The sequence below is a fragment of the Canis lupus genome, chromosome 2 (genome assembly GCF_011100685.1).
Source record: "Canis lupus familiaris isolate Mischka breed German Shepherd chromosome 2, alternate assembly UU_Cfam_GSD_1.0, whole genome shotgun sequence".
NCBI lineage: Eukaryota > Metazoa > Chordata > Mammalia > Carnivora > Canidae > Canis > Canis lupus.
In genome coordinates, this window is record NC_049223.1 from 76,416,950 (window position 1) to 76,440,514 (window position 23,565).

General features: G+C 52.0%; 1 long non-coding RNA gene across 7 annotated transcripts in view; it reads right to left on the bottom strand.

Annotated features, from left to right (window-relative positions):
- LOC106558292 overlaps window positions 1-23,565 on the bottom strand; it is an 82,730-nt gene that overhangs the window by 29,536 nt on the left and 29,629 nt on the right. For all 7 annotated transcript variants that reach the window (XR_005356053.1, XR_005356049.1, XR_005356051.1 and 4 more), the window contains exon 4: window positions 4,347-4,486. This is a non-coding gene — a long non-coding RNA (uncharacterized LOC106558292). The remainder of the gene's footprint in view (window positions 1-4,346; window positions 4,487-23,565) is intronic.

The following is a 23,565-nucleotide window of genomic DNA, read 5'->3' on the forward strand; positions in this document are numbered from 1 at the left end:
TTCACAGCAGACCCATAATGGTTGGCACTGGGCAGGGTCTATACCACATGACCCATGTACTGAGTGCTGAGGGCCCAGAGGGAAGAGCCACCACAATTCCTCCCTGGAGGGGACTCATCAAAGACCATGGAGATGGTGGGTCTGAGCCCAGGCCATGGGGTTGGAAGACCCAGAATCGAGCCGTGGTGCCAAATGGCCTCACTGAGTGCTCCTGGGCAAGCTACGTTACCTCTCTGTGCCTCGGTTTACCTTTCTGTCATGTAGCAGTAACACAACCCACCTCATGGGGCTCCTGTGGAAAGAAAGTAAGATCATACCAGAGGAGTAGCTAGTGCAGGGCCTGACACACAGTGCTCAACAAAGGGAAGGCAGGCCGTCGTCCCTTACGAGATGCATAAAGCAACGCAAAGTGTATCCCTAAACCCGAGGGAGACCATCAGTGCCCTAGCGTTCAGACAGGAAAGGAAGCAGGTGGCCCAAGAGTGAGGCTGAGATGAAGAAAGCCTTTCGGGCCTTGAGCTAGGCCCCCAAGAAGGCGTCACGAGCTCAGATGAAGACAGGGTGAGGCCCTTCACCATTGGCCTACCTGTCCCACCCTCCTTCCACCAGCACCCCCATCCCCCACCCATTCTCCCACCAACTTCCCAGAAGCTCACCAGGCTCCCTGGCCTTGCTCAGGCTGCCCCCTTTGCACACGCATCCTTCCCCCCAGCCAGAGCTGAAAGAAGCCCATGAATAGAGCCCTCAGTGACCCCGGAATAGCCAGAGGGCTCTGGACCAGCTGCATTGGTGCTCGCCACGAGCCTTGGTTACACACATTGTCCTGGGCCTTGTCCCCCTCAGATTCTGCTTCAGTGGGTTTGAGATGGAGCCCAGCAAGCCCAGGGAATGAACTTACTCGGACCCCTGTACACCCTCTACTACACATGGGAAAACTTCAGCCTAAAGAGCTGATGCATAGTGTTCAAGGGGACACAGCAAAGCACTCAGACTAGGGTTCCTAATTCCTAGGCCACCAAGCTTCCCCTGCCCTCGTGGACAACCCCTGCCCAGTGGGGCATCAGCATGGTGCCCTGGGGTCCTGCTTCAGGAGGCACATGCACCAGCCCCCTGCCCCCCCCCCCCCATCCAGTCTAGGAGGATGCAGAGCTCTGTGAGAGGCCACCAGGTGTGCAGCCCCAAGACGCCTCCCAGAGGCTCTGCCAGCGTTTGGCAGGTGGCAGGGCCGGGCTGCGGGGGCGGAGAGGGCCTGCCTCGAGTATTTAAATATTTACTTTCTTACAGAATGGCATTCTTTGGAATATTAGCCAATTTGTATAGAATTAGTCAGTGCCTACCCCCCACTCCCCACCACAGGAAGATTCCAGCGGGGAGGAGCGTACCTGCATGTGGATGCCCCGGCAAGCCCTAGCACACGGTCCCCACCTGCCTGGAACAAGGAGAGGAGGTAGGCGGCAGTTAGGCAGGCGGAGACCCAGATGCACCTTGGGCAGCCTGCGCCCTACACAAATCAGGAGTTGCAGCCACCAGAAACCTTCTCCAGAGCAGCAGGGTGAGGCCGCCACCTTTTCCTTCATGTATGTGCACACACGTCCTGGCCAAACAAACTCAGGACCAGCCCTCGGGCTAGTGTCCCAATGGGCCAGCCCAGGGGCCACAGGTGAAGAACACAGGAAAAGCCAAATTCTCTTCCTGATTTCCAGAAGTCCCAGAGTTTATACTAGGGCTACATCCAAATCCCAACACGGCCTTTTTAAACTTGCTGTGTGACCTTGGACAAGATACTTCACCTCTCTGGACCTCACCTTCCCCCTTATAAAACAGAAAGACTAGAAGTGTCTACCTGCAGTCATGGAAATGAACGTGCTTTTGGACACCATAGAGTGGCATGCCCATGCTGGCAGTCAAGGCGGTACTACTTGGGGCTCGGCCAGCGAGCCATGTTCCCTCTGTCGACTATAATGCATTGGTGTTGGTTCAACCACCAAGCGCTTGGGGAGCACTTGTTGGGTGACTTTGAGCAAATTATTCCTGCTTTCTGGGCCTCAGGATCTTCTTATAAAATGGGCAGGTTAGAGCCTCTGACATTCCTCCTCTGTAGAGAAAACACCGTGTTTTGCCTCTGACAATCATTCTTGCAAAATTCTCTTACTACGAAGAGAAAAGATGATGAGAAAGGAATTCTTGAGAGGACAATCTTAAGCAAAAGGAATGCACATCTAAGAGTGCAATTTCAGGCGCCAAGAATTTCAGGGTAGCGTGTGACTAACGGGGAAATCCAAGGCCAGCAAGGATCTCATCCTGCATGCTCATCCTCCAGCCCAGGAGCCAACACCACCGGCTGGGGTAGACTACCACTTGAAAGCTGCAGGGCCGTGGCCAAATTATCAAACCTCTACCCCCTGGTCTCCTGGTCTGTAAGGAGACGGTAGGTAATACTACTGATTTCATGCGGGTGATTTAAGCGTTAGGGGAGATTACCTGATACTCAAACTGAGCAGGATCACCCCACACACACCAGGTTTTCTCCTTCACTCCTCCTTAATTAACAACCCTTTCATGTCCATTCACTCACTCAGCACATATTACTGAGAACCCACAGTGCATTGGGCATTTTTCTGGAAACAGGAATTGCCAGGAGTGCAGAAGATGATGCCTCTGCTCTCAGAGGTCTCACATCCCAGTGGGAGGAGATAGAACAAGGAAAAGCAACAAATGAGATCAAGACACAGGGTGATGTGACAATGTGACTATGGGGCCTCTGGGAAGGTCTCTTGGGGGAGGTGACATGTGAGCCGAGGCCTGAGTAATAAGCAAGAACAGCCATGTAAGGATCAGGGGAGAAACATTCCAAGCAAAGGGAAAGCCTGTGCAAAGGCCCTGAGGCAGGGATCTACTTGGTGAGTTTTAGGCCCAGGTGGCTGGAGCCTATCAATGGGTAATGAGGTTAAATAGGAAGCTCACATGGGACCTTGGAGGCCATGGCCCCCAGGCAGGTCTCTATCCTCTCCAGCATCCCTTCACCCATTTCTTTGATGGAACACCAAGGCCCAGGACTCAGTGGGTGGAGACCATGTTTCCTTCGAGGAAGCAGTTCAATCACTATGGCTTCTCATGTAGCCGTTTTAACTTTTCTTGAACTTGTGAATGCCTTCAAGTCTTTTTTTCCTCCAAGGGTGAGGAGCACTATCTGGGGAGGGGTGAGATCCTGAGGAGTTCCCTCCTAGGAGCGGGGAGGCTGTGGGCAGGAATGTGGGCCCCTCTGGGAGCCTTTCAGGCCAAAGTCAGATCTTGAAAAGGCTCAGCCCCACGGGTGGGGATTAGACAGGCTGCAGGGAAGGCCTGGGATTATGGCAAATCCCTCAGGCACAAAGCCAAGCAGGGCTCCCCCTGCCCTCACTGGTGCCCTGGGAAGCCCCCTCAGCTGACCCCAACCCCGACTGGGGGCTGAGCCTTTGTCCCTTCCTGTCCATCAGCATGGGGGACTGTGGAGGTTAGATCTGAGGCCAGAGCCCTGGGGAATGGGAGGTCCCAACAGAGCCCCCCCACTCCCACACCCCCCCAACCCCACATCCCAAATGCTGGCCTTCCCTGCTCTGGCCTGCTGGGAGGTTCCAGGCCTGCAGCCTCCCCTCATTACACACCCTCCAGCTAGATGTGATTCCGGATGTGCCTGGTTCACCCTGCACCCTGCACATGTCCCATTCCAAACTGGTGGCTTTTTTTTTTTTTTTAACTTTTTACTGGGGTCTAACATACAGAGACATGTACAAGCCATAAAAGCACAGCTTGGTCAGATTTCAAAAACTCCTCCATGTAAGCAGCACCCAGATGGAGAAATCGAAGCAGCCCCAAGAAACCCAATCTTCAGATCCCCTCCGGGTCACTGCACCACCCCTGCCCAACAGTATCCTTTATCATGACTTCTTTCACTGTAGATTAGTTTTGCCTGTTTTTGTACCTTGTTTGAATAAGGTCACACAGCACGGGTTCTCTTTGGTCTAGGCTTCTGTCACTCAGTGTGTCTGTGAAAGTCACCCACCTTGTTGCCCGTGGCGATGGCCCACTCCTTCGCATTACCGTATAGTATTCCATCGTGCCAAAACACTGTCATCTGCTGCTGACGAGCGTTGGAGCAGCTTCCACCAAAATAAGTGTATAAGTGTATTAGCTACCTGTTGCAGTTTAACGAATTAGCCCCCAACTTAGCAGCTCGAAGTAACAGTAAACATCCATCATCTCACAGTTTCTATGGGTCGGGAATTCAAAAACAGTTTAGCAGAGTGATTCTGGCTGAGTGTCCTTTACTAGGTATCAATCTAGACATCATGCGGGGCTGCACTCACCCGAAGGCTCAACCAGTGCCAGAAACTCTGCTTCCAAAGTGGCATGCTGCCCTGGCTGTTGGCGGGGGGCCTCAGTCCCCACACGACGGCTTGAGTATCCTCACGGCATGGCAGCTGGCTTCCTCCAGTGCGAGCGAGTGCTGTGGAAGAGGGCAAGGAGGTGGCCGTGATGCCCATGCTCAAGGAAAGCAGAATTAAACACTTCTCTAAGGAAGAAATACCAAAAAACTTATGGGCATATCTAAAAGTCACCATAACAAGTGACAGCTCCTTTCTGCACTGAGTCCAACCTTCCCCTTCCAGGAAAAGGAAGCCAACACCCTCCCCTCCCTATTCCCTGTCCGCCTCCCCCTGCTCAGTCAGCACCCAAGAGACACAGCCAGAACTGAGTTCTGGTGTCGGCTTGGCCAAGAGCCTCTCTGAGCCCCAACTTCCTCCCGCGAAAAACAAAGAGAACAGCAGTGCCCACTCCAGGGCCATTGGAGGATTGAGTTCCCTCTGGAGAAGGCCCATGCCTCTGAATTCCATTCCCTCGTGCCCCTTGTTTTCTAATTCTTGGTGTGAAACTGAGCCAAAGGCTTTCAGAAGGTTCTAAATAAGCCAGGCAAATCTTACAGAAACCTCATCATCTCTCCTCCCTCCCTAGGGGCAGGGGTGTAGACTAGGATGCTCACTGACTCCGCCCATTATTGTGCTCCTGGTTCCCTCATCTGTTCTGGGACTGAGACCCCAGGTACGTGGGACCCATGCTCCCCTTGGGACTCTGCTCGTGCCCAGGTGCCAGCCTGGCCATCCTCTACTCAGTTCCTCTCCTCGACACCATGCCGGGCACCTGCAGATGCCACTGATGCTCAGCAGAATCATCCTCCCAGGGCTAACCTATTGACAGAGAAGTCGGATGCAAACAATTCAGTTATTACTTTATACTGTGAGAATCTCTCCCTTAGTCATGACAGCTTAAGCCTGGACACTTGGCTTGCCAAGGAGGGGTGGGGAGCACCCAATGCCAGGCTCTAGAGGGCAGGGGTGAAGCCAAGGGAGGCGAGCCTGGCACCGAGAAGAACCCTGGTGGCTGGAATTTAGACAGTGAGAGTCATCAATCGTAGTGCCACCTGGGGCTGGAAGGGTGGCACGGCCCAGGCCAACGGGGTGTCAGTTCAGGTGCTTGGGCTCTATCCTGGGAGCAGTGGCGGCGGCTGCTGAGTTTCAAGCCAAGAAATAACATGATCCATTTTGCACTTTTAAGTATGTGAGGAACACATTCTTCAGTGTGTTCCTGATTGCTCTGAGTCCTGGTCATTCCCGCCCAGCCAGGGAGCCGTGTGATCCAAAAGAATCTGTTGCTTGACCATTTCCTGGCTGTGTGACCTCAGGCAGGTTGCTTACTCGCTCTGTTCCTCAGTTTCCCCATCAGATAAGAGCAACCCTCCAGGGTTTCAGGGTGACAGATGAGGGAAGGACATGGAGCACCTGCTTCAGTGCTCAGCATCATGGATGATGTCTTGGCAGCAGCCCTACCCCCACTGTCTCCCCTAGCCCCCCCTCCTCCAAGGCTCCAGGGCATCATAATGGGCTACTCTTCCCTCACCTTGCCAATGCCTTGAGCAAGGTGGCTCCTTCACCCTTCCTGTACCCCTCACCCTATTGATCTTCCTATGTCACCCAACTCTCCAAGACTGGCAGTGATAAGACACAATGTAAATTTCAACCGGTTGACTCCAAGTACATCTGCCAATCAGTGGAGGGAGGCAGTTACTGTAAATAGAGTCTTCATCCTGGCCACACTCTGGCTACTGACTATTGTTACTGTTTTTTAGGGGCCCTGGGTGCTGCTGGGCATCACGCAGGCACTTTCTATGTTTTTTCCTACATATGATCACCTTTATCCTCACGACAACCTAGAGATTGAGACTGGGATATTATCTGACCCTACCTTTCAGGTAAAGAAACAGAGCTCAGGGGGACAAACCTGAAACAAAGTTCACATAATGAGACTCAAGCCCAGGTTCATTTGCTTTAAAGCATCTCTCTCTCTCTCTCTCTCTCTATCTCTATCTCTATCTCTATCTCTATCTCTATCTCTATCTCTATCTCTATCTCTCTCTCTCACACACACACACACAAACACGCATACACACACGCACACACGCACACAGGCGCACGCACACATTCCTTCACACAGCCACGTGTATGTTGCTGCCTCCACTGCTTCAGGACATCGCGATTTTATCAAATGCTTACTATATGCCTGATTTCATTTAAGCCTCATCACAACCCTGTAAGGAAGACACTGTGTCACTGCCATTTTGCAGATGGAGAAAGTAAGTCCCCAAGGGGTGGAGTCATGTACCCAAGTGTTTGCAACCACAAATCCAGTGTTTGCACCAGGTCCTTCCGACTGTGCTGGGAGACCACTTATGGAGATGGACTCGCTTGGCCGATGCCAGGCTGCCAGGAGCCTTGGCACACCGCCACAGCTATGCCACCTGGAACTCAAAGTCCACGAGTGGGGTCCATCAGGACCTCTTCTCCAAGCCTTGCGGTGACTTAGCTGGGATCCACCAGGCCCCAGAAATGGCTGACCCAGTCTTACCCTACCTGGCCTGTGGGGCTCGCTCTCACTGCCCATGAGGCCCTCCACTCACAGGTTCCCGGGCCCCAGGCTCTTCTTTTCTTCTTTCACTCCGAGCCAAGCAGGTTAAAAACACGCCAAAAATGAGCCCCCTCTCGCTTTAGTGCACTCACATAATGTGTGGCAAAGAAGGCTGCATTAATCGCTCGGGACCCACATTTTTCAGTGACATTAATCTCTAGCCGGAAAAGCCTCTCTGGACGGTTCTTTTCAGACTGAAGGCACTTAACGTTGGCCAGGGGAGCACAAGGGGCCCGCCTGGAATTCCTCTCTAACTCCCAAACACCACACCCACCAACCCAGCCTGGCCAGCTTCCCTGCTTACGGCGGGGTGGGTGAGATGCCTGCAGGGGATGTGGGGGGACAGAGGGAGGGCAGGGTGGCGAGTGAGCCGTGGGTGTGCCGCGGTGTCTATGCACGAAGGTGAGAAAGGCTGAGTTTCAGCTGTGCTTGTTCTGTGAGCAGGGCATCTGCATTCACAGCCCTGCATCTGCTCACTCAGAGAAGTTATCAGTGTATGTGTGCACCTGGACACACACATGAGGGACTGAGACACCTGGATGTAAACATGTGTGTGATGTGTGTGTGTGTGTGTATGTGCATGAGCGCCAGTCAAGGGCGAGCACGGCTGTGTATATACCCATTAAAGAATGTATGTAGGAAAAACACAACTATGTACACGAGCCAAACTGTGTGTGACATTCTTCAGGTCTATGTGTGACTTCTGTGTGTACACATCATTGTGAGCAAGGTGTGTGCAAGAGTGTGTTTGCACTGGAGCGCGCCAGTGAATGTGAGCTGGCGAGGGTACGTGTGACTCTGAGTGTGCACCAATGTGGGGGAGGTAGTGGTCCAGTCTGGGGTGAGTCAGCAAGACTTGGTGCCCCTCATGGAGGCACACAATACATTTTGACACACATTGCTTGAGCCCTAACTCCACGCTGGCCGTTGCGTCAGGCAGTAGGGGGACAGTGATGAGATCAGTGGAGATAGTGTGGGGTCCTGGAGCCCAGTGGGACTTGATCCCAGAGCTGATTGCACATCTCTTCCAGCTCCACATTCAGCAACTTCATGCTAGTAGCTTGAAATTCACACTGGGGAAGAATTTACACCATGGAAATAAGAATTTATACCATGGAAATGGGCAAACGCCAAAGCAGGCCTTTCTTGACCCAGAGAGCCTGTTGTTAAACATTTATAGCACACTGCTAAATAAAATACTGTGCATCCTCAATCTAACAGGAACCCATGTGTGCTGGTGTTCTTGTACGTGAGTGAGCACGTTTGTGCATGTGTCTCTAGGCACCATAAAGTAGCTCTGGAGCTGTGCAGGACCAGCACACAAAATTAGCAAATATTTAGAGAAGTGGGAGAAAGAGGAGGATCCAGGAAGCTTGAAGGACACCAGTTTTCAATGCTCCAGTGGGTCGATCTCTTTGTAGCCCATGGTCTACTTGTGAAATTCCCCCAAAATGAAAACAACCACCAAGGAAAACAATTTCAATTCATAAACATGAAAACTGCCATGATCCTCTCTCAACACTGGAATTGTCAAACCAAACTGACAGGGTCACTAGGCTGTAAATGATGAGTCTGGGTTCTGAGTCCCACTGCTCTGGCTCCAGAGAGCAAGCTCATTGCCATACCGACCACAAGTGAGTAAAGAAGACAGAAGGCATTGCCAGAGAAGTAGGAGGGAAATGGGAGTGTCCTGGGTCACCCAAGCCCAGAGGAGAAGGAGTTTTGAGAAGCAAATGACGTGCGAGCCCTTTCCCCCTTTTCACACAGGAGGACCCAAAGACTCTGGGAAGTCGGTGTCATACAGCTAGTCCAGGTTCAAACCCAAGGAGGTCTCAGGCCAGAATGCCCAGAAGAGGGCTGGGGCAAGAAAGAGGACTCCAGACTCTCCTTAGCTTCCCCAAACCCCAGACCACAGGCCCAAATTCTCTGCTCTCCTCTGAGCTTGGTTACCAGCCCAGCTGTCCAATCACACTGACCATGACCCATAGCCAGGCAGGACCGAAGCTCAGGGGGCCCCTTTGGGAACATCAGCCCTAGCCAGCTCCCAGGGAGCCAAGCAGCAAGGGAGCCAGGTGGCCCTGGGGGAGGCCACTGACACCCCCATTCCCTGGCTCCCCCACTCCTCTCGGCCATCATTGATCTCCCTGGCAGGATGACATCAAGGGATGTTTTTAATAAGAGGGCAGGAGGCCTTGGGAGCTGACCGGGCCGAGGCAGTGCCGAGCAATTAATCACCCGGTTGAGAAGCCACAGCCATGGGTAACTGGATCCCCGGAGAGCGGTTAGGCACCCCGCCTTTCATCTCTGCCCATGGCCACTCTGCGTGGGCTCTCTGTGCATCTTCATTAACTCTGGGCCCCAGGGAACCAGGCAGGCGTGGGGGGGTCTATGCATCTATCTATGTGTGGACTCCTCTGAGTGTGCACGAATGCACTGATGCACACAGGTATGCGTGCACAGGTGTGTGTCCCTGCACGTGTGGGCATGCTTCCCTGTCCACCCACGTAAGACACACCAGGGCACTGGCTTCAGAATCAGACAGATCTGACTTTAAGTTTAGTGCCCACCTCTTTCTAGCTGGATCACCCTGAGCAAGTTACTTGTCCTTTATGAGCCTCCATTTTTTTCATCTGTAAACTGAGGATCCTAATAATGATAGTAACTGCCACACATGCTTGTAGGGATCAAGTAATAGTATTCATATAGAAGTGTCTGGAACTTAGCACATGTTTAATAACCATGCGCTCTTATCCCTATTACACAGATGGGTGTCCACATCTGAGTGGTAGGCAGGATCCTAAGAACGATCCCCAGTAACCCTTGTATAGTCCACCCTCCTGAGTGGGGATAGAACCTGCAGATACAGTGAAATATCACGCCCATGATTATGTTCCATCATATGGCAAAAGGGAGATGATCTGAGTAGCCGAATCTAATCACATGAGCCCTTTATTTTATTTTTTTAAGAATTTATTTATTTATTCAAGAGAGACACAAAGTAAGAGAGAGAGACAGAGAGACAAAGAGACAGAGACACAGGCAGCGGGAGAAGCAGGCTCCATGCAGGGAGCCCGACATGGGACTCCATCCCAGATCTCCAGGATCGTGCCCTGGGCCAAAGGCAGACGCCCAACTGCTGAGCCACCCAGGCATCCCTCACGTGAGCCCTTTAAAAGCTGAGTTTGCTCCAGCTGCTAGGCAGAAGTCAGGGCGATTTGAGTCATAAGAGGGATTGGCACAGGGAGCGCACTTCTCTGGGGCTGAGTTGGAAGGGGCCCCCCGTGAGTGACCCCTAGGAGCTAAGAGTGACCCCAGTCCATAGCCAGCAAGAAGATGGGGGTCTCGGTCATACAGTTGCAAGAATTCTTGCAAAAATTGAATTCAGGGGATCCCTGGGTGGCTCAGCGGTTAAGTGCCTGCCTTCAGCCCGGGGCGTGATTCTGGAGTTCTGGGATCGAGTCTCGTGTCGGGCTCCCTGCAGGGAGCCTGCTTCTCCCTCTGTCTGTGTCTCTGCCTCTCTCTCTCTCTCTCTCTCTCTCTGTGTGTGTGTGTGTGTCTCATGAGTGAATAAATAAAATCTTTAAAACAAAACAAAACAAAAACTGAATTCAGCCTAAAAATCTGCATGAGCATGAAAGCAGATTTTCTCAGGAGCCTCTAGATAGAAGCCCAGCCCTTCGGACTCCTTGATGTCAGCCTTATGAGTCTAGAGGAGAGAAGCTAGCCAGGCCCGTGCAGACAGCTCAGGTCAAGGTGCCACTAGTGAGGTTTCATCAGCTCTGGGAGCATCCTAGGCAATTCCCCAGGGCCCCTGGTAACTCACAGTGACATGCACATGTCTGCTTTGGGCTCTGGAGGACACATGCTCTAGTTTCCAGTCCAAAGCTGTCAGGGACAGAGAGGACAAAAAGGGAGGTACAGAGCAGGGGGAGAGGCCTCTGTGTGCTCATCTGAACAATGGGACACCAGCCCCCGTACCACCCTCATCTCGAGGATAGCTCAATTGAACAAACGGACAGTGTATTCAGTGGTGGGTGGGCTGGAAGGGCTGTCCAGCAGCAGGAGAGGCAGTGGCCCAGCCCCTGAGTCAGCAGTCAGGCTCAGGCCTGCTGGCCAATCTCCGTCTGTACCAGGGCACCCATGGGAGAGGCCTGGGCCTTGCCCTGACCAGCTAGCTCCCTGCTCCCCCACTCCTCTTACCCACTCAGCTCCATGGCTGCCAGTTCCACCTCCCCAAATCTCTTCAGTCTCCTCCTCCCCCCTGCCCCTGCCTGTGGTCCCATGCCCGAGTCTTGCCTGGATGACCACACGGCCTCCTCCCAGCATCCCTGCCGCCAGCCCCAGCCCCTCGAATTCAACCGCCACTCCCCGCTCCCGGCCCTCACTGCGCTCCTACTGTTCTTGAGGTAAAGCCTGAACTCCCCTCTGAAGATGAAGAACCATTTTCATTTTGCCAAAACAAGAAAAAATAATACTTCAATTTCTATTTCCCTGATTCTGGTTCAAGCCACTTTGCATATGTTTATTTCCCTATTCCCTTCTTAGCCAGTAATTCCCACTCATTTTTAAATTTCTTAAGTATTCTAGTTTTTAAATGTACCACTTGTGCATGGGACCAAATTCAAAATGTATAAAAAGGCAGACACAGGGGGCACCTGGGGGGCTCAGTTGGTTAAGCATCTGCCTTCTGCTTGGGTCATGATCTCAGGGTCCTGGGATCTACTTCCCCCTCTCCCTCTCCCTCTCCCCCAGCTTGTTCTCTCTCTCTCTCTCTCTCTCTCTCTCTCTCTCTAATAAGGAAATTTAAAAAAATAAAAGGCAGACCTTGGAGGGTCAGCTTCCCTCCAGCCTCCACCCCCACCCGTCCAGTTCACCACTCCATACAAGCTGCTCTTACTGGCTTTCAGGGTGTGCATCTAGATTTATCCTAAACATATACCAGCAAATATGTACACACATTATTTTTTATGCAATTAATGGCATATCATACCTAACCTGATTTCAGCTACCAATACACGCCAGCAGTTGTCCCTCTTGGAACATAAAGAATTCCTCCTTTCTTGTTAATGGCTGCATGCTGTTCCGTGGGAGCAGAATGATACGACCCCTCTTCTCCCGATAGGTTTTTAGGCTGTTTCCCACCTCTTTCTATCAGAAACAATATGTCACTGAAATGTCATTTCACACACATGCATTGAGTTTATTTCTGAGAAAAACTCCTAGCAGATTGTTGGGTCAAAGGGAAAGATTTTGCCAAGTTGCTTTCCATGGGAGGTGCAACAATTTGCATTTCTACCAACAACTTATGAGCACTTCTGTTTCTTTGTATACTCGCTAAGCCAGCGATTTATCCAATTTCATAATTTTCATCTGATGTGTGAAAAATGACATCACACTACAGTTTTAATATGCAGTTTTCTCATTTTGAGTAGGGTTGACTGTCTTTTACTAGTCTTTTCTGAGAACCATTGTTTTCCTTCTCTGTGAGTGGTCTGTTCATATACTTCACCTATTTTTTATGGAGTCATCGGCCACTCATTATTGATTTACAAGAGCTCTTCCTATATGAAGGAAGTTAGCCCTGGAGAAATTTAAACAATTTAAATCATTTCAGTAGTTCCTTAAATGTTGGCTCTGGTGAAACCATCTGGGCCTAGTGATCTTTTTAGGAGTACGTATTTCTCTTTCTTCTATGATCATTGGTCTGCTCAGATTTTTAGTGACTAAATGTACTTCCAGGTACATTTTTATAGTTTATATTTTAAGAAGTATCCATTTCAGGGTCACCTGGGTGGCTCAGTTGGTTGAGCATCATACTCTTGCTTTCAGCTCAGGTCATGATCTCAGGGTCGTAAGATCGAGCCCCGTGTCAGGCTCCATGCTCAGCACAGAATCTGCTTGAGATGGTCTCCCTCTCTCTGCCCCTCTCTCTGCGTGCTCTCTCTCTCTCTCTCTCTCTGTCAAATAAATAAATAAATAGAATTATCCATCTCATCCAAGTTCTTAAGAATATTTGCATACTTTGTTGATTTCCTCTGAAATTGGGGTTATTCTCTATAACCACTTCTTGCTTTATGAATTTATGCTTTTTCCATTTTTTTCTGGAGCAGATTACCTAACACCTCAGCTGTTTTACTTGGCTTTTGAAAAAAATAATCTTTGTTAGCTCTAGTATTTTCCTGACTTCCAATTCATTAACACTCATTTTTATCTTTATATGTTTTCTTTGTGATTTCTTTGGGTTTATTTTATTGCCATGTTCCAAACTTTTTGGGTTGGACACTTAATTTGTGAACTTTCAATCTTTATTATTTATCAAAGTATTTAGAACTGAGAATATTTGCTACAATTATCTCAGTTTTCTGGACTTTTTAATTCTGTTCTGATTTTCTTTCTGATGAGAGAGATGTTTGAGAGCGAGTAGAGGAAATTTACCCCTTGTCAATTTGTCATATTAAACTGTGAACAGCGACCATTATTAGGAGTAATGATAGAATTAGTTTATTCCTTCCTCTTGCCCTCCCTGACTTGAATTTATTATTTTATATTCCTTAATGTTTACTTTCATCTCTGTAATAAAATTATATCTATCACCTTATTTTTCATATTTAAATTATGTCCTTTGCCCTCTGGCTACAGAAGATGAGGAAATCTGGATATTTACGTTATTCTGCACCTCCTTTCCCCCTCTTCCCTCCCAGTATTCGTTTATTACATAATTTCTTTTTTTTTTTTTTTTTTTAGATTTTATTATTTATTCATGAGAGACACGGAGAGAGAGAGAGAGGCAGAGACACAGGGAGAAGCAGGCTCCATACGGGAAGCCTAATGTGGGACTGGATCCCAGGTCTTCAGGATCAGGCCCTGGGCTGAAGGCAGGTGCTAAACCGCTGAGCTACCGGGGCTGCCCCCGTTACATAATTTCTACACAATCTCACTGGATTCTCCGTGTTTCCCTCTGCTGCATAATCATGACCTTCACCCAGTTTTAGGCTTAGACTTGGAGACAGATGAATTCGATTCCCCACTGAGTCTGTAGTCCTTTTGCCACAGTTTTTCCTTTCCAAGTTCATCTTTAAGAAGGGCATCATGGGTGTTTATTCCCTGAGTTCTCATATATTAAAAAAAACAGATTGATTTCTGTAGAGCCCTATACTCCCTGACCGGACAGAGGGGGAAGCCGAGACCCAGCACCAAGAGCCACGGCCCAAGTCACCCGCCTGTGCCAGGGACGGAACGGGGACAAGAACCCGAGGCCTTCCCCCCAGCCGGCCCTCACACTCCATCCTCCTTCTTGGACAGGGGAGGGAAAGGTAGGTGGGTCCCCCTGCTGAGCTGCAGGGACCCTCTTCCACTAGTCCCCTGGAATCTCACCTGGGACCCATGGGAAGTGACTGGCAGGAGCATTCTTACCGCCACCCCCCAGGATTAGCAGCCATGGCTGGGCCCCGGTGGCACAACCTCCCGGGAGAGGGGGAAAGTGTGAGCTCATCCCTGCCGCTGCCGCTGCTGCCGCCGCCAGGCAGACCGGGTGGGGCGAGGGGCTCCACCTGTTCCCGATAATCTCTCTAATCCAGCCCATAATTATTCTTTATTAACGGAGGCCGCTGCCTTCGTTACGCGCTGAAAGGAGGGCGTCAGGAGTGAAGACACGAGGATCAAAAGCTGGTCACATTTTCCAAAGGGGTTTATTTGCCACGACCAAAATAACCTCACCAGGGGACGGCCGAGTTCCTGTCTCACCCCATCCTGGTGCCCAGCGTGGGAGCCCCAGGCCCCCTCGTCTCCCGGGCCGGCCCAGAAGTCCCTGCCAGACTCCACGACCCCCCAGTCTTCCTCCTCCCACACCCCCTAGGAGCGCGGGTCACACGGGCCTTGCACTGGGCTTTGCAGATATACAGTAAATAAGCTACGACACCCCCCCTCCCCCGGGCTCAGCGGCCACAAGGGAAGGGGCTGAGTACCACAGTGATTGCCACGCAGGCTGCTGAGTGCCACATGGAGCAGAACGGGTGACTGCGGAGCCAGGGCCGCCCCTGAGGCCAGCCGCAGGAACAGGGAGACAAGCCTTCCTGGGGAGGGACATGTTAGAACCCCGTTTTAAAGTGCAGCTAGAGGGATCCCTGGGTGGCGCAGCGGTTTAGCGCCTGCCTTTGGCCCAGGGCGTGATCCTGGAGACCCGGGATCGAATCCCACGTCGGGCTCCCGGTGCATGGAGCCTGCTTCTCCCTCTGCCTGTGTCTCTGCCTCTCTCTCTCTCTCTCTCTCTGTGACTATCATAAATAAATAGATAGTTTAAAAAAAAAAAAAAAAGTGCAGCTAGAAGCTCCCCAGGCCATCCTGTAGAAGAAGGACAAGTTAAGACCAAGTTGAACTGCGGTTCGGTGTGGCCAGAGCAGAGGCTGGAGAGGGAGAAGAGTCCGATTGGGGCTGCAGGGGGGCCAGGGCTGGGCCACACAGGACCTGTGGGTACTCGGGAGTCACCGAAGGTTTTAGGCAGGGAGGTGATATGGTCAGATTGTGCTTTAGGAAGATCCTTCTGGCTGCAGAGTAGAGACTGGATTGGGGATGCTCTGGCAGCAAGGTGTCTTTGAGGACACTTGCAAGGGCCCAGGTGGGAAATGTGGAGTTTGGAACCTGAAAATAACAACAGGAGTAGAGAAGGGAGGCTGACTGGGGGCCTCAGGCAATGGGGGCACAATCCCTCTGACTCTAGTGGCCATGTTGTCCATCGGGCCCCTAGTCAGACAAGGGATCACAATGGTCCGTAGCCCATTTGTGCCCTCAACCCTCTCACCATCCCCCTACGTTCAGCCTGGCACCCGATCTGTGGCCTGGGGCCACACTCCCGGCCCAGAGGCCCTCATAGCCTGGGGAGATGAGGCCTGGCTCTCTGGCCTTCCCAGCCCACCCTCCCTCTCCTACAGACAAGCCCTGTTCACTGCTTGCTCTCAGTTCTTCCCAACTCGCCCATCCTGGCCCACGTCCCATCCACACCCAGGTCCCACTGAATGGGTGGGCGTGCAGAGCCCCCTGCCCGGAAGCCCTGTCCCCCAGCCAGCAACGGCCACCATCTGCCTCCCCATGCCCCTGCCTCTCTGCCTCCTTCACTTTTCCTGCCTCCATCACCAACAGCTGTCCTCTGCATTCCCTCATCAGGGTGTGAATCCCAGCTGCAGCTTGGGGTCCCCCTCACTGGTCCTCCCCGCCGGCTCCTCTCCATCCCTCTTTCTCAATCCACACCTAACCTCCTCCCTGGGGGTCACAGAGATGGACATGAGAATGCAGCTCTGGCCCTCGCTGCCATCCCCCGCTGCTCCAGCTCCAGCAGGCAAGAGGGGGCGGCGCTGGCCAGAGCTGTGCTAGAAGGGAGACCAGAGAGGTAGGATTGGGGTGCATGGGGCTCTGCGAGGCGGCAATCACATCGGAGCCCCAAGCCTCATTCCAACAGCCAGCAAAGGGGTTGGCGCTGGGGACCAGGGTCAGAGAGGAGGGCAACCTGCTCTCTGCCCTCCAGAAGTTCAAGACCTGGTCGGGGACATGGAAACAGTGTGGCCTCATGAATGCTCCCCAGGGGCCCTGCAGTGCCGTCTCACGTGGGGGATCACAGGAGCCCAGGGGGACCCAAGAGGCAGTCTGAAATCAGGAAGGCTGGGCTCAGTCCACCCAGCTGGCCTTGGCAAGCCACCCACTTCCCTGATCCTTGGCTGCAGCATCTGTACAATGGGTGTATCATAGTTCCCCGAGGTTAACACATGTACAATAAACAAGATATGGGCCAAAGTATACAAAAGTGGCTTAGCAAAGAGCCAGGTGTGGGGGCACATTCAGTAAATCACACCTATTATAATTTTCATTGTTACTACTGCATTTGGGCTGTGGAGTCGCTTTAAGAGCCATATCTGGTTCCAGTCTTGCCACCACCCAGCCATGGAACCCTGAGTCCCTTCCTCACCCTGCCACTGTTTCTGCTGAAAGAGGAATTCAGATGAAGCTTCCGCCTGCCCTGGCCCCTGAGACCTGTGGGGAAGGCCTGCCTCCCAATCTTGTCTCTCCTGCCGCCCCGATCCCTTCACTCAGGCCACTGGGGCCTCCTTGCTCTTCCTCAAACTCCCCAGCCATGCTCTGGCATCGCAGCTCTGGCACTTGGGGTCCCCTCTGCCCTGAACGACTCCCGCCGGCCTGCCCTGCCTGCAGGGCTCGCTCTGTCTGCAAACCCCACCTCCTCAGAGGGGCCTTTCCCAATTGTCCTCATCACTTTCTCCTTCACTGGCTCCATCTTCCCTCAGAGCACTTATCCAAACCTGATGTGCCTGGTTTGTGGACTTCGCACCGCCCTCACCAGAATGCCAGCTCCATGAGATGGGACAGTGTGTGTTTGGCCTACAGCTGGCACTCAACAGACAAATAAGGACTAGGGCATGCCTGACGCTCTGGAGAAGCTGGGGGGGGAGAATTCTCCAGAACCCCCTGGATGCCAGCTCCCGGCAGCCCCAGCACTCTGAGACTCACCTGCTGAGCCTTCTCACAGCCTGGAAAAGCACAAAGCTCTCTCCATCCCTGCCAGGCACATGCCCCCTGCCCTCGGGGTCATGGACCTGAGACGACCACCCCTGGCCCCAAAGCCTTCAGATGTTTCCAGGTCAGGCTGGGGAGGAGGGGGTGGCAGTCTCTGGGCCCCGTCCTTTGTCCCAGGCCCCAGCAGAATTTAATTCCAAGGTTCAAAGCGCCTTTGCCCCTTCCCAGATAAAAGGCCGCTCAGCCAGAGAGAAGAACTGGTTAATAGAGGACAGGAGGGGGGCTCTGGACAGGCGGGCCCACCACCGCCCTCTGCCCACACCCTCGGCAGTGAATGCTCTCAGCCCTCTGCCGCCGTTCCGGCCCGCTGCCCCACAAGAAAAGCCCATTAATTTAACACTAATAGGATTTTCAATTTGTCACAATCCTTGGAGATCCTGGGGAGGTGGTGGTGGGGGGGATTCATATCAAGTCTGTGTTAAAGGAAATCTTTGCAGGGACACGGAGCTGACCCCTCCACAGTTCCCTACCGCCCAGGGCCTTGAGGCTGGCCACAGCCTCTCCTGGCCTCAGTTTCCTTGGTGCAAAGCAAGTTAGTAAGACCTACTTCAAAAGGAAGCTGCAAGGATTAAGTGAGATTAGGAAGAAATAACATCCAGCAAAGGCTGCCTGGCCAGTAGTAGGCGCTCTGTAGCCATCACCCTCTCCCAGGTCTGCCCCCCTGGGCTGTGGGCATCGCAGGCTGGAGATGTGCTCCCCACCCCGCCACCACCGCCCCCCGCCCCACCCAGCCACTGTGTCTCCAGGTCCAGTGACAGTTTCAGCCAAACACCCCTGGGGGCGGGGGGAGGTGTCTGGGAGCCCATGGCCTTTTCATCCTCGGTGGGATCAGCGTCCTGAATTCCTCGTTGTTCGAGGAGAGCCGAGGATTTGGAGCTTCCAAACACAGCGGCCCAATCGGAAGGCCCCAGCCTGTGCCAACCAGCTGCGTCTCGGTTACAGCTAAGAACACAGCACACCAGCTGCCTGAGCCCTGCTCTCCGGGCGAATTCCTCCTGGATCAGGAGATGCCAGACAGCGGGGACTGTGTCTGTGTCGCCCCTGGCCATGGGCTCAGCTCGGCACTTCCCCTGGTCTGAGAGTGAGGGGCACGCCAGCGCAGGGAAGGGGCCGGGGCTGGGGGGTCTGGGGGCAGGGGGGCCGTGCCTGTCTCTGCCGTTGACGAGACATTGAAGTGGACGTGGTGAAAGCGCTGCCCTCCAGGGCGCCCAAAGCCAGCGGACAAGCGCACCTGGCCGGGCCCCACGCCTGGCTCAGAGCCACACACCCCGGCTTGGCCGCCACCACCCCCACCAAGGAGAGAGAGGTGGGGAAAGAGGACGCAGAAGCCCAGCCCCCTCCCAAGCCTGGCTCTGGGCAGCTGCTCCCTCAGCAAAGCCCTCCTGACCAAGCTGGACAGGCCTGGGGCCGGGATGCTGCAGCCAGCACTGCCTGTGGTCCCCGTCTGCATTTGCCTCCAACCAGGCCCCAACCATGATTTACAGCATCTCGATTCCTCAGCATCACGTGGTCCCAAGCCAGACAGAGATGGGAAGGAGACATCAGGGAGACAAGACCGAGGGTGGTTTCAATTACTCTATATTTCAGTCGCCGCAGACCTACTCAGGTGCAAAGAGAACCATATATCTTGTGAATAAAAGAAACAGAAGAAGCAAACTGTTTGCTCTCATTTTAATGGTCATAGGAGAAAGCCTGATGGGGACCTCACACATGGGAATGCTAGTGAGCCTTCACGAAACCAGCACGAATGAAAGTTTGTAGGTCCTCAGACCCAGGACAAAATGCTGGGTGGAGGCCAGGGAGAGGATTCTAGAAAGGAACGCTGTCCAAGTGCCCTGCTGGGAAGACTGTGGGAGGTCACTGTGGGTTCCAGGTGGAATTCTGGAAAGGGCTTAGGAAGATGGGCAGCCTACCTGTTAGAGGAGGAGTTAAGTGCTGCCCATGCAGCTGATGAACAAGGCAAGGGAAGGATCCCTCACCCCTCGGCCCAGGCCCAGAACTTTTCAGAACATCTCTGCTTAGGCCTGGGTCACATCCTGGGCTTGAGCTGCGAGTGTCTGGCTCTGTTCACAAGTGGGAAGTGGAGCCCCAGGGAGTCAGTGGTAGCACATGCCCAGGCACCAGAGGGACAGTGTCACCATATGCAAGAGTCCCCAAAGCCTCCCTCCTCCACCAGACAGGATTCAAGTGCCCACCCACCACTCCTCACTCTTCTGCAGGAGCCCCCTCAATTGCCAGCTGTCACATCAAGAACGACTCCCAGGGATCCACCCATTTTCCAACTGCACTCCAATTGGGCTGTGTGAGCCTAGATGAGTTGCTCACTCTCTCTGTGCTTTCAGTTCACTGGGTGAAAAATTTGAAGGAGGAGGAGGATTAAGAAAGATTTGCCTATAGAAGTGAGTGTCCTTTAGAGAAAAGCTTGGTGAGCCGTATTCAGGATGACAAGTATAGTCTATCCCTATAATGAAGAAATGGTGGTATTTATTTCATTAGAAAGGATTTTAAGGAGGGACGAAAACTATAGATTGAAAGTGTTATTTCTGTTGTTCCTTCCTCATATCACAGCTATTTATCGAGCTTCTACCTTAAGTCAGACCCCACTCCAGGGGCACAGTGGAGAATCAAAGACACCCTTCCATCAGGATCCAGACAAGTAAACAGGAACCTACCAGGGGATAGAGGCTCTGCCAGAGGCCACCCAGGGGTCTGGGAAACACAGAGAAGGGGGCCAGTCTTGGGCAGTCAAGGAGCCTTTTAGTAGAAGTGACCTCTATGCGACAGCTTGAATGATGAGCAAGAGGGAGCCAAGCAAAGGGAGGGTGGTCAGAGGGATCAAGGTGTGGGCCTGACATGAGCAAAGACGGGGAGCATCTTCCTCCTTCCCTCACTTCTTAAACACAATGCAATACCTCTCCAAAAATGAATGAATGAATGAATGAATGAATGAATGAATGAATGAATGGAAAAGTAATGAACAAAAAGCAGAAGGGTTACAGATATACATATTACAGAAAAAGCAAATACCTAAAAATACCTAAAAAATACAAAAAAAAAAAAAAAAGAAAGAAAACCACATCCCACCCCGTGTGGACAGTGAGCACTTTCCATAAGGGGGAGCGCACCATCTGGTTATCTCAGCACCAAATGGAATGGCCCCATGCTTTGACTTCTGATTTCTTCCACAAACCCTGGGAAGGAGACAAAGGTTCTGTCTCCTCAGCTACCAATGTGACCTCTGCTCCCACATCCAGTTCCCTTCCATTCAAAGTTCAGGCCTGTTCTCATCCACTGGTTCATTCAGAACATCTCTTGATCATCAACCACGTGCCAGGCACATGGAGTGGTCACCAACGCGAAAAGCCAGACTTGGTGCTGCCCCTCAGTATGTCCTCCCACCTGTGCCGGTCTCCGTGATCACAGCGGGAACCTGGCACCACCTGGGTGGATGGCGGGCCACCGGAGCCTTCCCAGTAAGTCACCAGTCAAGGGCAGGATCGGGCCTGTGATGGAACATTCCTCCTCTGCTCTCCCGCCCAAACTCGTGGCCAAAGGCAAGGCACACGCACGGCTGAAATCCCATCAGTGGCACCCAGCCAACTGGCTGCCACTTGCTTATTTGGCTTGGAACAGGAAATACATTTTTCTACTATTTATACTGCTGATGTCAGGAATAAACTAATTACTGCTGCGAAGCTGCATTCCCACACTGTCCGCCTCACATCTGTAACCCCCGGTGGAGACCAAGGCAGAGGAGGTGCCAGGGGGCTGCTAGGTCTGGGGTCCCTGGTCCAGTAGCCACTTCTGCCATGCTCCCTCGGTCTTCAGGGGTAGGGAGGAGAGGGACTAAGCCCACAAGTCACCCCCTGCTAGATCTTCAGCTCCAACCGAGAAGAGGTCTGTCTGCTTCTTCCCTTCCCCTTGAGCTGCTTCCCATCTCCATGTCTCGGTTTCTTGATCTGCACAATGGAGGTGTGGTAATGCTGAGCTCAAGGGACTGTCATTTGGAGTAAGTGACACCATATCTGAGAAAAAGCTTTGTGTAAATGGGATTACCCCCAGAAGACCTACCGGCCTGAACGGCCGAGCCCCAGAAGGCAGCGTGGCTCAGGCAAGCCCCACACCTGGGCCAGCAACAGCATCCAAATGTGTTGCTGATTCCACTGCAGTCTGCACGTCCTGACCCTGCTGCCCACAGCAACCAGGCCAACCTCCCAAACCAGCTATTTGGACACAGATAGGCAGGGCACTATCAAAGAAGGGCCAGGGAAAAAAAAGGAGGGGGGAGGCCAGGAAATAAAGGCTGAATGAATGAATGAATGAATGAAAACAATGATAGCCTAATTCATGACACTATTTTAACTGACTTTTTTTTTTAATTTACTGAATTAAACAACTATTTTGCTCAGGAGTCCACAGACTTAACCATAAAGGGCTGGATAATAAATATTTTAGGCTTTGAGGGTCGTTCAGCCTCGGTGACAACTACTTAACTGCCACAATGGTATAGAACCAGCCACAGACAATACATACATAAATGGACAGAACTGTACGCCAATCAAACTTCTCATTTATGAAACAGGAAACCAGGTTTGGCTCACCCCTCTGGTTGAACTAGCCAAATAATTCCTATGTAACCTCAGCAGCATCCTCGATCCTTCCACATCACCCCTTCATCTGATGGGCCACCAGGTCCTGTCAATTCTTGCTTCTAAATGTTCTAAATGTCCCCTCCTTCCCACACCACAGCCATTGCCCTGGTCCAGTCCCGTCATGCACTACCTAGACACTCCAACAGCTGCCTACCCTACTTCTTCTACTCAGAAGCAAGAGAGATCTAAGTTGCCTCTCCTGGCTCCCACTGTCCTAACCCCACAGTCATCTATGCTCTGGGTCTCACTGCCCCCTCGACCCCCTTTATCAGCTCTAGCCAGACTATCTTTTAGTTCCCCAAACACATCATGCTCAATCTTTCCCTGTACCAGGAAACTTTTCTCCCTCCTCTTCCCCTGGCCAACTCCTGTTCATCCTCCAGATCTCAGGTCAGATGTCACCGATCCTGAGAAGCCTTCCTGAGGTGTTTCAGCTTACCCCTAACATAAAAGTGATCACACTTATGGCACAAACTGCCATATGTTCCACAAACCACATGTCCCTTTCTTCCTGGGCACACAGCTATACTACATTTCCTAGCTTCTTTTGGAGCTAGACGGGGCCACGTGACTGAGTTCTGGCCAATGAGAAGAGGGCAGAAGGCTTGGCTTTGACCTCCCACATGATCCTGCATGCCAGCTCTATTTCTCCAGATGAATGGAAAGGATGCTGAGGAGCTGTAGGAGGGTAGAGACACAAGATGAAACGATCTTGGGTCCCTGAGTCACTGCTTGAATGAAAGCAGCTGAAGAGAGTCACCTGGCCAGAAATTCCATGTTGTATTAAGCCACTGACATTTTATGGTTGCTTGTTACAACAGCTGGCCTACCCTGTCTAAACCAATATTCAAATGAAATTAACTGCTATTTGTCCACCTTCCTTACTAGACTGTGGGGACATATTAGGCAGGGACTTATCTATTTATACAACACCATATTCCCAGAACTTAGCACTATGCCCTGCGTATGGTAGGAACTCAGTAACTATTTGTCAGTTGGTTGGATGAATAAATGAATGAATTTAACCTCAGTGGATGGGGTAGCCTCCTATTATCACCAGAGGGATGTTTGCAGCAACCCAAAGCCCAGGCAAGCCAGTTCCAGGCTGAGAGCTTAATTTAAAGCCTTGCCCTAAAAATGTCCACAATAGCCAAACTATGGAAAGAGCCCAGATGTCCATCAACAGACGAATAGATATAGAAAATGCGGTATATATAAACAATAGAATACTATTCACCCATCAAAAAAATGAAATCTTGCCATTTGCAATGACATGGATGGAACTAGAGGATATTATGCTAAGTGAAACAAGTCAATCAGAGATAGACAATTATCA